The following is a 15,032-nucleotide window of genomic DNA, read 5'->3' as shown; positions in this document are numbered from 1 at the left end:
ACCCAAGGTATGTGATCAGCTGGTGTACACTTCTCTGATGGTGAGGTAACAGGGTGGTGTCACAGGAGTTAACATTATCAATCCTTAGGCTCCAGGAGGCCTGGGGACTATGTGGTCATGATCATCAGGTAGTTAACGTCTTCCATTTGGTGGGTGGTTTAGCATCTGCAAAACAACTCAGGAAATGTGCATCAGATACTATTACCTAGGTACGTCAGAGAGGAGCTAAAGCAGAGGATATGAGGGAGAGGTCTGTCCCGGGAAGGCCCCATAGGGTCCTACTTGGTTATGGAAGTCACTGACTTAAAATTTTCTGGCTATAATTTATAACAATTTTGGGAGACACTATGTGGCATTGAAACTGCTAAGTGGCATTTCAGGGGGCTCTGAGGACCTCCAGTCCTTTATGTCTCAGCACATTAAGAATTCAGCGAGAGGCAAAGTGATAGATAAGAGTGATTTATTAGAATAGGACGCTTGTGATGCTTACAGTCGGGCAGGTGAGAAGAAGAACTTAGTGAGCTACAGTTTTATAATCAAAGGAAAAGTGGGGAAGGGGGAAAGACCACCTTCCTCATTTTTGAATAGACGTCACGCTTCCATCATCGGCTCCTCCTCTATGTTGGGGCGGGGAGTTTTCTTGTCCCTATGTGGTCAAGCCAGGACTGTCATGGCACTATGGAAACATTATTTCAGGTCTCAGTACAATGAGGGTCTTTCACTTTGAAATGTCACCTTTCCATAAATTATTGTTTTTTTATGTGTGCAGAGAGCATGTCCTAAGGGTCGTTAACTTACTGAGCTCACTGGACAGCATGTGGGTCTCATGCCACCATTGTATTATTGTTTGGGGGCATGTCTCATGCTTCTGTAGCATGGTTTCACTGCTAAGCAAGCCTGCTTGGTTTTATGGTTAAGCAAACCTGCTTTCTTGAGTGATCATTAACTTACAGGGGTCTCCCATAATTTTTTTCTTTACTTACAATCCTCTGGTGGAAATAACTATTTATCTACTTTGTCCCTTTACTCTGTCTATATCAGTACATAGTGAATGAGGGCACCTAAAAGGTCTTTGGAAAAATCCCTTGCCAATGTCGAGTCTCCTGGGTAAATCTTTTTTTTTGGTCACACCACGTGGCATGCGGGATCTTAGTTCCCCCACCAGGTACCGAACCCACGCCCCCTGTGGTGGAAGCGCAGAGTCTTAACCACTGGACTGCCAGGGGAGTCCTAAATCTTCTTATGGAAATCTCTTTTTCTACAGATTTTTTTTTTTTTTTTTTTTAAGGCAGATGATTGTTCTGGATAAATGAGCACAGCCTGCTCTTTCCAATCCTTGGCCAACGCACTGGCTACATGACTTGTAACATGAGCAATGCTTATACCAGGTAAGGTCAGAAAGTAGGAAAGTTCTTTCCACTTTTCCTCTTCTTAAGAATAATTGCTAACTTGAAGGGAAGGTCTTTGGTTCTTGAACGTCTCCATTTTTAACCAGAAGGCTATGAGTCTTTTCTACTCTTCCAACATTCTTTTTAACAAGCCACCCCCAGTTGTTCCCAGAGGGTAGGATGAGAACATTTCATGGCAGGGCCACCCACTTTTGATCTGAATGTGTGTGTGTGTGTGTGTGTATTTCAACAAAGAGTTGGCAGCCACTTGCTACAGATAAAAGGTAGGAGGTGAGGCATAATATCAAGTCAACATTAAAGAAAGCTCAAGAAACCTGCATGATCTTTGCTTAATGAGTAAGAAAGCACAGTCAGTGTGGTAAACAATTTCACTCAATGAGTAACACTGATGAGAGTGACCAAGTAAATAATTTGATAGCTGTGGATGTTTTTATATCTCTGTGAGACTGTAATGTGTTGTAATCTTTGCTGGCTTGTTTTGAGGCTCTTGTGCTGTCAAACTGAGCCTCTGAAAATTCTGGTAATCTAGAAAATTCAGATATTCTATCCCAACTATGACCTATAGAACCCATAGAGTATACAGGCCACACCTACACAATTAATGACATGATCTTAGATTAGACTTGCTTTGTGAGGCCCTAGGGAGGGAAACCTTTGACCCAGGAGCAGAAGGTCTGGTGAGCAGATTTCAGCACAGTATAAGGATGAACTACCTAAGAAGTAGAACTATCAGAAAATACAACAAGCCAATTAAAGTACGTTCAGGTTCTTTGTAAGTTTTCACTACTCTGAATAGTTCTGCACTGGGCATCTTTGAAAGATAGCCTTGAGTATTTGCTCAAATACATTTGTAGCATAGATTTCTAGAAGTAGAAAGGTTCTGTTGAAAGGTATATGCATTTCATATTTTATAGATACTGCCCAATTGCCTTGTGAAAAGGCTGAATCAATTTATACCTCATAAATTGCACCCATTTCCACACAGCCTTGTAAGTATGAATCAGTCTTTTTCATTGTTGCCAATCTGGTCAGTAATGTTTCCAATGTGGTGAAGTGTGCTCAGAAACTCAGGTGTGGATGCAGAAGATAAATAGGAATGGCAGGGACGGGGAATGTCAGACTAGAAGCAGCACCTGTGAGCATCAAGCACTAGATGCTGGAGATGAGATGAACCAGAGAGAGGCCTCTGTCCCAAGGAACAGGCACACAGAGAGGTACAGAAGTCAGAGTGTGACAGTGTCCGACCGAGAAGAGAGGTCAAAACAAAATGCCACCATCACTACCAACATGTTCATCTGTTTCTGGAATCTACAGTAGGTAGGTCTAGATGTCAGATCCCTTTACTGCACGTGCCAAGGAAGAAAGCAGACACACAGTGAGTCTTAGCTAAACTGAATGGGTCAGATACCTTTGCAGCACAGGAAACATATTTCACTAAAATATCTAAAATGATGGGCTTGAAGTCGTAACATTTCTGGAAATTTTGAAATCTGGAAAAAAGAAAAATTGTGGGAAAATGTAATCCTTGTTTTTCTAGCTCCTTTTATAAAGTTGTGTTATTCACAATGTGGAACTTTCCTCATGAAATGATCATGTATGATATTTAAATTTACAATAGGGCTTATTAACACAATGTTAATCACTCCTAATTGAACTTATTTTTTAAAATGCCTTAATATTTGTGTTTAAGAGCTGCTGATCTTAAATCCATACTCGTTTTGCTATTTATGAGACATGAAAGAAACTATAAATAACCATCAATATGCAAGGAAAATTAATAAAATAGTTATCTCTACAGACTTAATGTCTGACCCTGGGAGGCTGGGTGAGTGGGAGGTAAGAAGCCTTTATTTTCAGCAAAGTTACTGGGGAAAAATAAATAAAAGGGGAATTCTCTTCTTCCTTAAATTTATTGGATATAACCTATTGTAATGTGGGACCTTGCCTAATGGAATACATTTGAAAATGAATTGTGACCTGATTCCTAGTAACTTGCAGCATGAAAATAGACCCCAAACTCAGCCCCATCCCTTCTGTCTGTCCATCCATCCATCCACATACCCACTCATCCATCCATACATAGCCAGTAATAACTAATAATTATGGAGTGTTTACTATGTGCCAGAAACTGTTCTAAGTGCTTTACGTGCATTGTCTCAAATAATTTTCCCCATAATGCTATGAGGTAAGTGCTATCATGATCCCGACTTTAAAATGGGATCTGAAGATTTTCCAATAAATTAAACATAGAATTACCATATGACCCAGCGATTCGACTCTTAGGTATATACTTAAAAGAATTGAAAACAGGTATTCAAATAAAAACTTGTATGGGAATGTTCATAGCAGCTCTATTCACAGTAGCCAAAAGGTGGAAACGATCCAAATGCCCTTCAACAGATGAATGGATAAACAATATGGTTTTGTTTGTATATCTATCTATACAATGTAATATTATTCAGCCATAAAAAGGAATGATGTACTGATACATGCTACAACACAGATGAACCTTGAAGACTTTTCTAAGTAAAAGAAGCCAGACTCAAAAGGCCACATATTTTATGATTCCATTTATATGAAATATCTAAAATAGGTAAATCCATAGAGACAGAAAGCAAATTAGTGGGTGCCAGGGGCTGGAGGGAGGGGGCAATGGGGAGTGACTGCTTAATGGGTATGGGGGTTTTGTCTGGGGTGATGCAAAAGTTTTGGAACTACATAGTCGTGATGGTTGCACAACACTGCAAATGTATTTAATGTTACCGGATTGTACACTTTTAAATGGTTAATTTTATGTTTATTTTACCACAATTCTTAAAAAATGTAATTTGAGGCTCAGAGAATTTAAGTGACTTACTTAAGGTTACTTTACAGCTGATAGGTTGTAGAGCTGTGTTTTAATCCCAGTCATCTGGCTCTATGGCTCATGACTTTAAAAAAAATTCCAGTGAAAAACTTTATTTTGGGCCATTTAGGAAGTGTAGATACACTGGACTAAGCTGAAGATATCAGTAGTATTGGATACCGTTGATTAAGCCCATGCTGGTGACAAACAGTATATTCTATCTAGTCTTCACAGTGACTTTGAAAATTTAATATTATTGTTTAGTTTGTGTGTGTGGTAAAATATACATGACATAAAATTTACCATTTTTACCGTTTTTAAGTGTACAATTCATGGCATTCACTGCATTTACACTGTTGTACAGCCATCACCATCATCCATCTCCAGAACTTTTTCATCTTCCCAAACTGAAACTCTGTATAGTACCAATTAAACATATAACTCCCCATTCCCCCTGTCCCCCAGCCCCTGGCAACCCCCATTCTATGGCTCAGGGTCCCAGGTCCAGGGCTATTATCTGGGGTTGCACATAAAAATAAGACATGACCACTTTCCAGGTCTGTCTAGCCTGTGTACCTGCCCTCTAGTGACCTTGACACTGTGTCTTTCTCCACCACGTTAGAGAAGTCCAGTTGCAGGACGACAGAGTCGTTGAAGTGTGCAGAGGATCCTCTGTGGCCTGTGGCTGGGGAGTGGGAGAAGGAAGCCAGGAGATGGAATATGGTTGGGATGAAAGGCAGGGATGAAGGGATTGCAACAGGAAGCTCTGTGAGGAAGGGTGAAGATGAGAATTGGGAAGATACTGCTTGTCTTCTTTCTTCCCGGATTGTTCGGAGGAGTACGTGAGAATTTGCATGAGGATGTGCTTTGAAGAGACTGGGGAGCTCTGCACACTTCCTTAGGACTCACATCATGACTGAAGTGGACTTGTTTTAAGGGCATAACTCAGCAGAGCAGTTTCAGTGGGGGATGCAGATGATAAGATGTTTAGTGGATACGAACTCCTCCTTCAAGACACTGGGCCACAAGGGGAGGGAAGAAATAGTACAGTGCTTGAGACTTTAGGGTCCAGCAAAGGTCTCATAGATATGACTTTGTTTTTATTATATCTTATTTTTTTTAAGTTTAAGGTGTACAGCATAATGATTTGACTTACATACATCACGAAATGATTACCGCAGTAGGTTTAGTGAACATCTGTCAACTCATATAGACACAACATTAAAGAAATAGAAACAATTTTTTTTCCTTGTGATGAGAACTCTTGGGATTTACTGTCTTAACAACTTTCATTTATAATGTACAGCAGTGTTCATTATCTTTATCATGTTGTACATTACATCCCTAGTACTGTTACCTTATAACTAGGAGTTTGTACCCTTTGACTACCTTCAGCGAATTCCCCCTCCCACCCACCCCTTTGGTAGCCACAAATCTGATCTCTTTTTGTATGAGCTTGTTTTCAAAGCATAATTGACCTACAACACTGTTAGTTCCTGGTGTACAACACAGTGATTCATTATTTCTGTACATTTCAAAATGATCACCATGAAAAGTCTAGTTGTCATCTGTCACCATACAAAGCTATTACATAATTATTGACTGTATTCCTCACACTGTACATTTCATATCTGTGACATTTATTTTGTAACTGAAAGTTTGTACCTCTTAATCTCCCACCTTTTTCTCACCTCCTCCCACCACCACCCCTCTGGCAAACACCTGTATGTTCTCTGTATCTATGACTCTGTTTCCATTTGGTTGTGTTTGTTCATTTGTTTTGTTTTTTATTTTACTTTTTACTTTTTATTTATTTATTTATTTATTTAGCTTGTGCTGGGTCTTAGTTGTGGCATGAGGGATCTTTAGTTGCGGCATGCACACTCTTAGCTGTGGCATGCAAGTGGGATCTAGTTCCCCAACCAGGGATTGAACCTAGGTCTGCTGCATTGGGAGCTTGGAGTCTTACCCACCGGACCACCAGGGAAGTCCCTGTTTTGATTTTAGATTACAAATATAATTGAAATCATACAGTATTTGTCTTTCTCTGTCTGATTCATTTCTTTTAGCATAATACCCTCTAGGTCCATCTATGTTGCTGCAAATGGCAAGATTTCATTCTTTTTCATGGCTGAGAAATATTCCTGTGTGTGTGTGTATGCACACACACACACCACATCTTTATCCATTCATCTACTGATGGGCACTTAGGTTGCTTCCATATCATGGCTGTTGTATATGATGCTGCAATGAACATAGGGGGGCATATATCTGTTCTAGTGTTCTCTTTGGATAAATGCCCAGAAGTGGAATTGTTGGTTCATATGGTAGTTCTTTTTTAAATTTTTTGAGGACCCTCCATACTGTTTTCCATAGTGGCTGCACCAATTTACATTTCTACCAACAGTGAAGGAGGGTTCTCTTTTCTCCACATTCTGGCCAACACTTGTTATGTTGACTTTTTGATAAGAGCCATTCTGAAAGGTGTGAAGTGATTCGCAATTGTGGTTTTCTTGGTGGGGGTGCCCACGCCTCACGCCTTGTGGGATCTTAGTTCCCAGACCAGGGACTGAACCCTCGGCCATGTCAGTGAAAGTGTGGAGTCCTAACCAATGGACTGCCAGGAAATTTCCCTCATTGTGGTTTTCATTGCCTTTCCCTGATGATTAGTGGTGTTGAGCATCTTTTCATGTGCCTGTTGACCATCTGTATGTCTTCTTTGGAAAAATGTCTATTCAAGTCCTCTGGCCGTTTTTCTTTTCTTTTCTTTTTTTTGAATTTTTGAATTTTATATTATTTATTTTTTTATACAGCAGGTTCTTATTAATTATCCATTTTATACATATTAGTGTATATATGTCAATCCCAATCTCCCAATTCATCCCACCACCACCACACCCAGCCCTGCTTTACCCCCTTGGTGTCCATACATTTGTTCTCTACATCTGTGTCTCTATTTCTGCCCGGCAAACCAGTTCATCTGTACCATTTTTCTAGGTTCCACATATATGCGTTAATATACGATATTTGTTTTTCTCTTTCTGACTTACTTCACTCTGTATGACAGTCTCTAGATCCATCCACGACTCTACAAATGACCCAATTTCGTTCCTTTTTACAGTTGAGTAATATTCCATTGCATATATGTACCACATCTTCTTTTTTTTTCTTTTTTTCTCGATACGTGGGCGTCTCACTGTTGTGGCCTCTCCCGTTGCAGAGCACAGGCTCCGGACGCGCAGGCTCAGCGGCCATGGCTCACGGGCCCAGATGCTCTGCTGCATGTGGGATCTTCCCGAACCGGGGCATGAACCCGTGTCCCCTGCATCGGCAGGCGGACTCTCAACCCCTGCGCCACCAGGGAAGCCCCACATCTTCTTTATCCATTCATCTGTTGATGGGCATTTAGGTTGCTTCCATGACATGGCTATTGTAAATAGTGCTGCAATGGACATTGGGGTGCATGTGTCTTTTTGAATTATGGTTTTATCTGGGTATATGCCCAGTAGTGTGATTGCTGGGTCATATGGTAATTCTATTTTTAGTTTTTTAAGGAACCTCCATACTGTTCTCCATAGCAGCTGTATCAATTTGCATTCCCACCAACAGTGCAAGAGGGTTCTCTTTTCTCCACACCCTCTCCAGCATTTGTTGTTTGTAGATTTTCTTATGATGCCCATTCTAACTGGTGTGAGGTGATACCTCATCATAGTTTTGATTTACATTTCTCTAATGATTAGTGACGTTGAGCATCTTTTCTTATGTTTGTTGGCCATCTGTATGTCTTCTTTGGAGAAATGTCTATTTAGGTCTTCTGCCCATTTTTGGATTGGGTTTTTGTTTTTGTAATATTGAGCTGCATGAGCTGTTTATATATTTTGGAGATTAATCCTTTGTCTGTTGATTTGTTTGCAAATATTTTCTCCCATTCTGAGGGTTGTCTTTTCATCCTGTTTATGGTTTCCTTTGCAAAAGCTTTTAATTTTCATTAGGTCCCATTTGTTTATTTTCCATTTCTCTAGGAGGTGGATCAAAAAGGATCTTGCTGTGATTTATGTCATAGAGTGTTCTTCCTATGTTTTCCTCTAAGAGTTTTATAGTGTCCGGTCTGACATTTAGGTCTCTAATCCATTTTGAGTTTATTTTTGTGTATGGTGTTAGGGAGTGTTCTAATTTCATTCTTTTACATGTAGCTGTCCAGTTTTCCCAGCACCACTTATTGAAGAGATTGTCTTTTCTCCACTGTATATCCTTGCCTCCTTTGTCACAGATTAGTTGATCATAAGTGTGTGGGTTTATCTCTGGGCTTTCTATCCTGTTCCATTGATCTATATTCTGTTTTTGTGCCAGTACCATATTGTCTTGATCACTGTAGCTTTGTAGTATAGTCTGAAGTCAGGGAGTCTGATTCCTCCAGCTCCATTTTTTTCCCTCAAGACTGCTTTGGCTATTCGGGGTCTTTTGTGTTTGCATATAAATTTTAAGATTTTTTGTTCTAGTTCTGTAAAAAATGCCATTGGTAATTTGATAGAGATTGCATTGAATCTGTAGATTTCTTTGGGTAGTATAGTCATTTTCACAATATTGATTCTTCCAATCCAAGAACATGGTATATCTCTCCATCTGTTTGTATCATCTTTAATTTCTTTCATCAGTGTCTTATAGTTTTCTGCATGCAGGTCTTTTGTCTCCCTAGGAAGGTTTATTCCTAGGTATTTCATTCTTTTTGTTGCAATGGTAAATGGGAATGTTTCCTTAATTTCTCTTTCAGATTTTTCATCATTAGTGTATCAGAATGCAAGAGATTTCTTTGCATTAATTTTGTATCCTGCTACTTTACCAAATTCATTGATTAGCTCTAGTAGTTTTCTGGTAGCATCTTTAGGATTCTCTATGTATAATATCATGTCATCTGCAAACAGTGACAGTTTACTTCTTTTTTACCAATTTGTATTCCTTTTATTTCTTTTTCTTCTCTGATTTCCATGGCTAGGACTTCCAAAACTATGTTGAATAATAGTGGTGAGAGTGGGCATCCTTGTTTTGTTCCTGATCTTAGAGGGAATGCTTTCTGTTTTTCACCATTGAGAATGATGTTTGCAGTGGGTTTGTTGTATATGGCCTTTATTATGTTGAGGTAGGCTCCCTCTATGCCCACTTTCTGGAGAATTTTTATCATAAATGGGTGTTGAATTTTGTCAAAAACTTTTTCTGCATCTATTGAGATGATCATACGGTTTTTCTTCTTCAGTGTGTTAATATGGTGTAGCACATTGTTTGATTTGTGTATATTGAAGAATCCTTGCATCCCTGGGATAAATCCCACTTGATCATGGTGTATGATCCTTTTAATGTGTTGTTGGATTCTGTTTGCTAGTATTTTGTTGAGGATTTTTGCATCTATATTCATGAGTGATATTGGTCTGTAATTTTCTTTTTTTGTAGTATCTTTGTCTGGTTTTGGTATCAGGGTGATGGTGGACTCATAGAATGAGTTTGGGAGTGTTCCTTCCTCTGCAATTTTTTGGAAGAGTTTGAGAAGGATGGTATTAGCTCTTCTCTAAATATTTGATAGAATTCGCCTGTGAAGCCATCTGGTCTTGGACTTTTGTTTGTTGGAAGATTTTTTTTCATCACAGTTTCAATTTCGTTACTTGTGATTGGTCTGTTCATATTTTCTGTTGCTTCCTGGTTCAGTCTTGGAAGTTTATACCTTGCTAAAAATTCATCCATTTCTTCTAGGTTGTCCATTTTAGTGGCATAGAGTTGCCTGTAGTAGTCTCTTAGGATGCTTTGTATTTCTGTGGTGTCTGTTGTAACTTCTCCTTTTTCATTTCTAATTTTATTGATTTGAGTCTGCTCCCTGCTTTTCTTGATGAGTTTGGCTAAATGGTTTATCAATTTTATTTATCTTCTCAAAGAAACAGCTTTTAGTTTTATTGATCTTTGTTATTGTTTTCTTTGTTTCTATTTCATTTCTTTCTGCTCTGATCTTGATGATTTCTTTCCTTCTGCTAACTTTGGGTTTTGTTTGTTCTTCTTTCTCTAGTTCCTTTAGGTGTAAGGTTAGATTGTTTATTTGAGATTTTTCTTGTTTCTTGAGGTAGGCTTGTATTGCTATAAACTTCCCTCTTAGAACTGCTTTTGCTGCATCCCATAGGTTTTGGATCGTCGTGTTTTCATTGTCATTTGACTCTAGGTATTTTTGATTTCCTTTTTGATTTCTTCAGTGATCTCTTGGTTATTTAGTAATGTATTGTTTATCCTCCACGTGTTTGTGTTTTTTACGTTTATTTTTCCCTGTAATTGATTTCTAATCTCATAGTGTTGTGGTCGGAAAAGATGCTTGATATCATTTCAATTTTCTTAAATTTACTGAGGCTTGATTTTTGACCCAAGATGTGATATATCCTGGAGAATGTTCCATGCGCACTTGAGAAGAAAGTGTAATCTGCTGTTTTTGGATGGAATGTCCTATAAATATCAGTTAAATCTATCTGGTCTATTGTGTCATTTAAAGCTTGTGTTTCCTTATTAATTTTCTGTTTGGATGATCTGTCCACTGGTGTAAGTGAGGTGTTAAAGTCCCCCACTATTATTGTGTTACTGTCAATTTCCTCTTTTATATCTGTTAGCAGTTGCCTTATGTATTGAGGTGCTCCTATGTTGGATGCTTATATATTTATAATTGTTATATCTTTTTCTTGGATTGATCCCTTGATCATTACGTAGTGCCCTTCCTTGTCTCTTGTAACATTCTTTATTTTAAAGTCTTTTTTATCTGACATGAATATTGCTACTCCAGCTTTCTTTTGATTTCCATTTGCATGGAATATCTTTTTCCATCCCCCCACTTTCAGGCTGTATGTGTCCCCAGGTCTGAAGTGGGTCTCTTGTAGACAGCGTGTATATGGGTCCTGCTTTTGTATCCATTCAGCGAGCCTGTGTCTTTTGGTTGGAGCATTTAATCCATTCATGTTTAAGGTAATTATCGATATGTATGTTCCTATTATCATTTTCTTAATTTTTATGGGTTTGTTTGTGTACGTCCTTTTCTTCTCTTGTGTTTCCCACTTAGAGAAGTTCCTTTAGCATTTGCTGTAGAGCTGGTTTGGTGGTGCTGAATTCTCTTAGCTTTTGCTTGTCTGTAAAGCTTTTGATTTCTCCATCGAATCTGAATGAGATCCTTGCTGGGTAGGGTAATCTTGGTTGTAGATTCTTCCCTTTCATCACTTTAAGTATATCATGCCACTCCCTTCTGGCTTGTAACGTTTCTGCTGAGAAATCAGCTGTTAACCTTATGGGAGTTCCCTTGTATGTTATTTGTCATTTTTCCCTTACTGCTTTCAATAAGTTTTGTCTTTAATTTTTGCCAGTTTGATTACTATGTGTCTCAGCATGTTTCTCCTTAGGTTTATCCTGTATGGGACTCTCTGCACTTCCTGGACTTGGGTAGCTATTTCATTTCCCCTGTTAGGGAAGTTTTCGACTATAATCTCTTCAAATATTTTCTTGGTACTTTCTCTCTCTCTTCTCCTTCTGGGACCCCTATAATGCAAATGTTGTTATGTTTAATATTCTCCCAGAGGTCTCTTAGGCTGTCTTCATTTCTTTTCATTCCTTTTTCTTTATTCTGTTCCACAGCAGTGAATTCCACCATTCTGTCTTCCAGGTCACTTGTCCGTTCTTCTGCCTCAGTTATTCTGCTATTGATTTCTTCTAGTGTATTTTTCATTTCAGTTGTTGTATTGTTCATCTCTGTTTGTGTGATCTTTAATTCTTCTAGGTGTTTGTTCTTTAATTCTTCTAGGTCTTTGTTAAACATTTCTTGCATCTTCTCGATCTTTGCCTTCATTCTTTTTCCAAGGTCCTGGATCATCTTCACTATCATTATTCTGAATTCTTTTTCTGGAAGGTTGCCTATCTCCACTTCATTTACTTGTTTTTCTGGGGTTTTATCTTGTTCCTTCATCTGGTACATAGCCCTCTGCCTTTTCATCTTGTCTATCTTTCTGTGAATGTGGTTTTTGTTCCACAGGCTGCAGGATTGTCCTTCTTCTTGCTTCTGCTGTCTGCCCTCTGGTGGTTGAGGCTATCTAAGAGGCTTGTGAAAGTTTCCTGATGGGAGGGACTGGTGGTGGGTATAGCTGGGTGTTGCTCTGGTGGGCAGAACTCAGTAAAACTTTAATCTGCTTGTCTGCTGATGGGTGGGGCGGGGTTCCCTCCCTGTTGGTTGTTTGGCCTGAGGCAACCCAGCACTGGATAGTACCAGGCTCTTTGGTTGGGCTAATGGTGGACTCTGGGAGGGCTCACGCCAAGGAGTACTTCCCAGAACTTCTGCTGCCAGTGTCCTTGTCCTCATGGTGAGACACAGCCACACGCTGCCTCTGCAGGAGACCCTCCAACACTAGCAGGTAGGTCTGGTTCAGTCTCCTATGGGGTCACTGCTCCTTCCCCTGGGTCCCGATATGCATGCTAGTTTGCGTGTGCCCTCCAAGAGTGGAATCTCTGTTCCCCCCCCACCCCCGTCCTGTCGAAGTCCTGTAATCAAATCCTGCTAGCTTTCAAAGTCTGATTCTCTAGGAATTCCGCCTCCCTTTGCTGGACCCCCAGGTTGGGAAGCCTGACATGGGGCTCAGAATCTTCACTCCAGTGGGTGGACTTCTGTGGTATAAGTGTTCTCCAGTTTGTAGTCACCCACCCAGCAGTTATGGGATTTGATTTTATTGTGATTGTGCCCCTCCTACCATCTCATTGTGGCTTCTCCTTTGTCTTTGGATGTGGGGTATCTTTTTTGGTGAGTTCCAGTGTCTTCTTGTTGATGACTGTTCAGCAGTCACTTTTGATCCCCGTGCTCTCGCAGGAGGGAGTGAGAGCATGTCCTTCTACTCCGCCATCTTGAACCAATCTCTCCCTATGGCCGTTTTTCAATCCGGTTGTTTGTTTTCTTGATGTTGAATTGTATGAGTTCTTCGTATATTTTGGATATCAATCCCTTGTCAGATATATCATTTGAAAACATCTTTTTCCATTCAGCAGGTGGCCTTTTCCTTTGTTGATAGTTTTCTTTGCTGTGCAAAAGCTTTTTAGTTTGATGTAGTCTCGTTTGTTTATTTTTGCTTTTGTTTACCTTGCCTGAGGAGACATATCCAAAAAAATATTGTTAAGACTGATATTAAATAGCAGACTCCCTGTGTTTTCTTCTAGAAGTTTTATGGTTTCAGGTCTTACATTTTAGTCTTTAATCCATTTTGAGTTTATTTTTGTATGTGGTGTGAGGACGTCTTTTCCCCATTGTATATTCTTGCCTCTTTTGTTGTAGATTAATTGCCTGTATAAGTATGAGTTCATTTCTGGGCTCCTTATTCAGTTCCATTTATCTACATGTCTGTCTGTTTCTGTGCCGGTACCATACTGTTTTGATTACTGTGGATTTTTATATAGTTTGAAATCAGAGAGTGTGATACCTCCTGTTTTGTTCTTCTTTTTTAGGATTGTTTTGGCTGGATTACTTGTGAAACTAATAAAGCTTAATCTTCAGACTTCTACTTGCATGGGTTCCTTCTAAAGCAGTGTATGTACATTTATAATTTTTTTATTTTGTAATTTTAATTTTATATTACTTTTTCCAAAGAACCCCCCCTCCCTAATTGTTTAAGCTTCAGGGTACACAAAATCTGTACCTACTCCTGCATAGAGGACAAAAACCTAGTGAAATCCTATCATGCAGATATAATCATGGTTAATTCTCCAGATGTTTTCCTGTGTCACAATATATTACTTTTTACAAAAATTGGATTGTATTCTTTTTTTTTTTTACATCTTTATTGGAGTATAATTTCTTAACAATGGTGTGTTAGTTTCAGCTTTACAACAAATTTAATCAGTTATACATATACATATGTTCCCATATCCCCTCCCTTTTGCGTCTCCCTCCCACCCTCCCTATCCCACCCCTCCAGTGGGTCACAAAGCACCGAGCTGATCTCCCTGTGCTATGCAGCTGCTTCCCACTAGCTATCTACCTTACGTTTGGTAGTGTATGTATGTCCATGCCTCTCTTTCGCTTTGTCACAGCTTACCGTTCCCCCTCCCCATATCCTCATGTCCATTCTCTAGTAGTTCTCTGTCTTTATTCCTGTGTTACCCCTATGTTCTTCATGACATTTTTTTCTTAAATTCCATATATATGTGTCAGCATACAGTATTTGTCTTTCTCTTTCTGACTTACTTCACTCTGTATGACAGACTCTAGGTCCATCCACCTCATTACAAATAGCTCAATTTTGTTTCTTTTTATGGCTGAGTAATATTCCATTGTATATATATGCCACATCTTCTTTACCCATTCATCCGATGATGGACACTTAGGTTGTTTCCGTCTCTGGGCTATTGTAAATAGGGCTGTTATGAGCATTTTGATACATGACCCTTTTTGAATTATGGTTTTCTCAGGGTATATGCCCAGTAGTGGGATTGCTGGGTCATATGGTAGTTCTATTTGTAGTTTTTTAAGGAACCTCCATACTGCTCTCCATAGTGGCTGTACCAATTCACATTCCCACCAGCAGTGCAAGAGTGTTCCCTTTTCTCCACAACCTCTCCAGCATTTATTGTTTCTAGATTTTTTGATGATGGCCATTCTGACTGGTGTGAGATGATATCTCATTGTAGTTTTGATTTGCATTTCTCTAATGATTAAAGATGTTGAGAATTCTTTCATGTGTTTGTTGGCAGTCTGTATATCTTCTGTGGAGAAATGTCTATTTAGGTCTTCT

The 15,032-nt window shown here is 39.3% G+C and overlaps 1 protein-coding gene across 3 annotated transcripts in view; it reads left to right on the top strand.

Moving 5' to 3' along the window:
* Nucleotides 1-15,032, top strand: part of RHBDL2 (rhomboid like 2) — a 64,461-nt gene that overhangs the window by 12,506 nt on the left and 36,923 nt on the right. Inside the window, exon 1 of one of the 3 annotated variants that reach the window (XM_082614560.1) lies at nucleotides 1,293-1,388. The exons of the other annotated variants lie outside the window; for them this stretch is intronic. The gene's annotated coding sequence lies outside the window, so the exon portion shown is untranslated. Of the gene's footprint in view, nucleotides 1-1,292; nucleotides 1,389-15,032 lie in introns of those variants that run through there. 3 annotated transcript variants of the gene reach the window in all.

The sequence above is a fragment of the Mesoplodon mirus genome (assembly GCF_964341445.2).
Source record: "Mesoplodon mirus genome assembly, chromosome: 3".
Classification (NCBI taxonomy): domain Eukaryota; kingdom Metazoa; phylum Chordata; class Mammalia; order Artiodactyla; family Ziphiidae; genus Mesoplodon; species Mesoplodon mirus.
The sequence above is the reverse complement of the archived record's forward strand: the minus strand, read 5'-3'. Positions and strand labels throughout refer to the sequence as shown.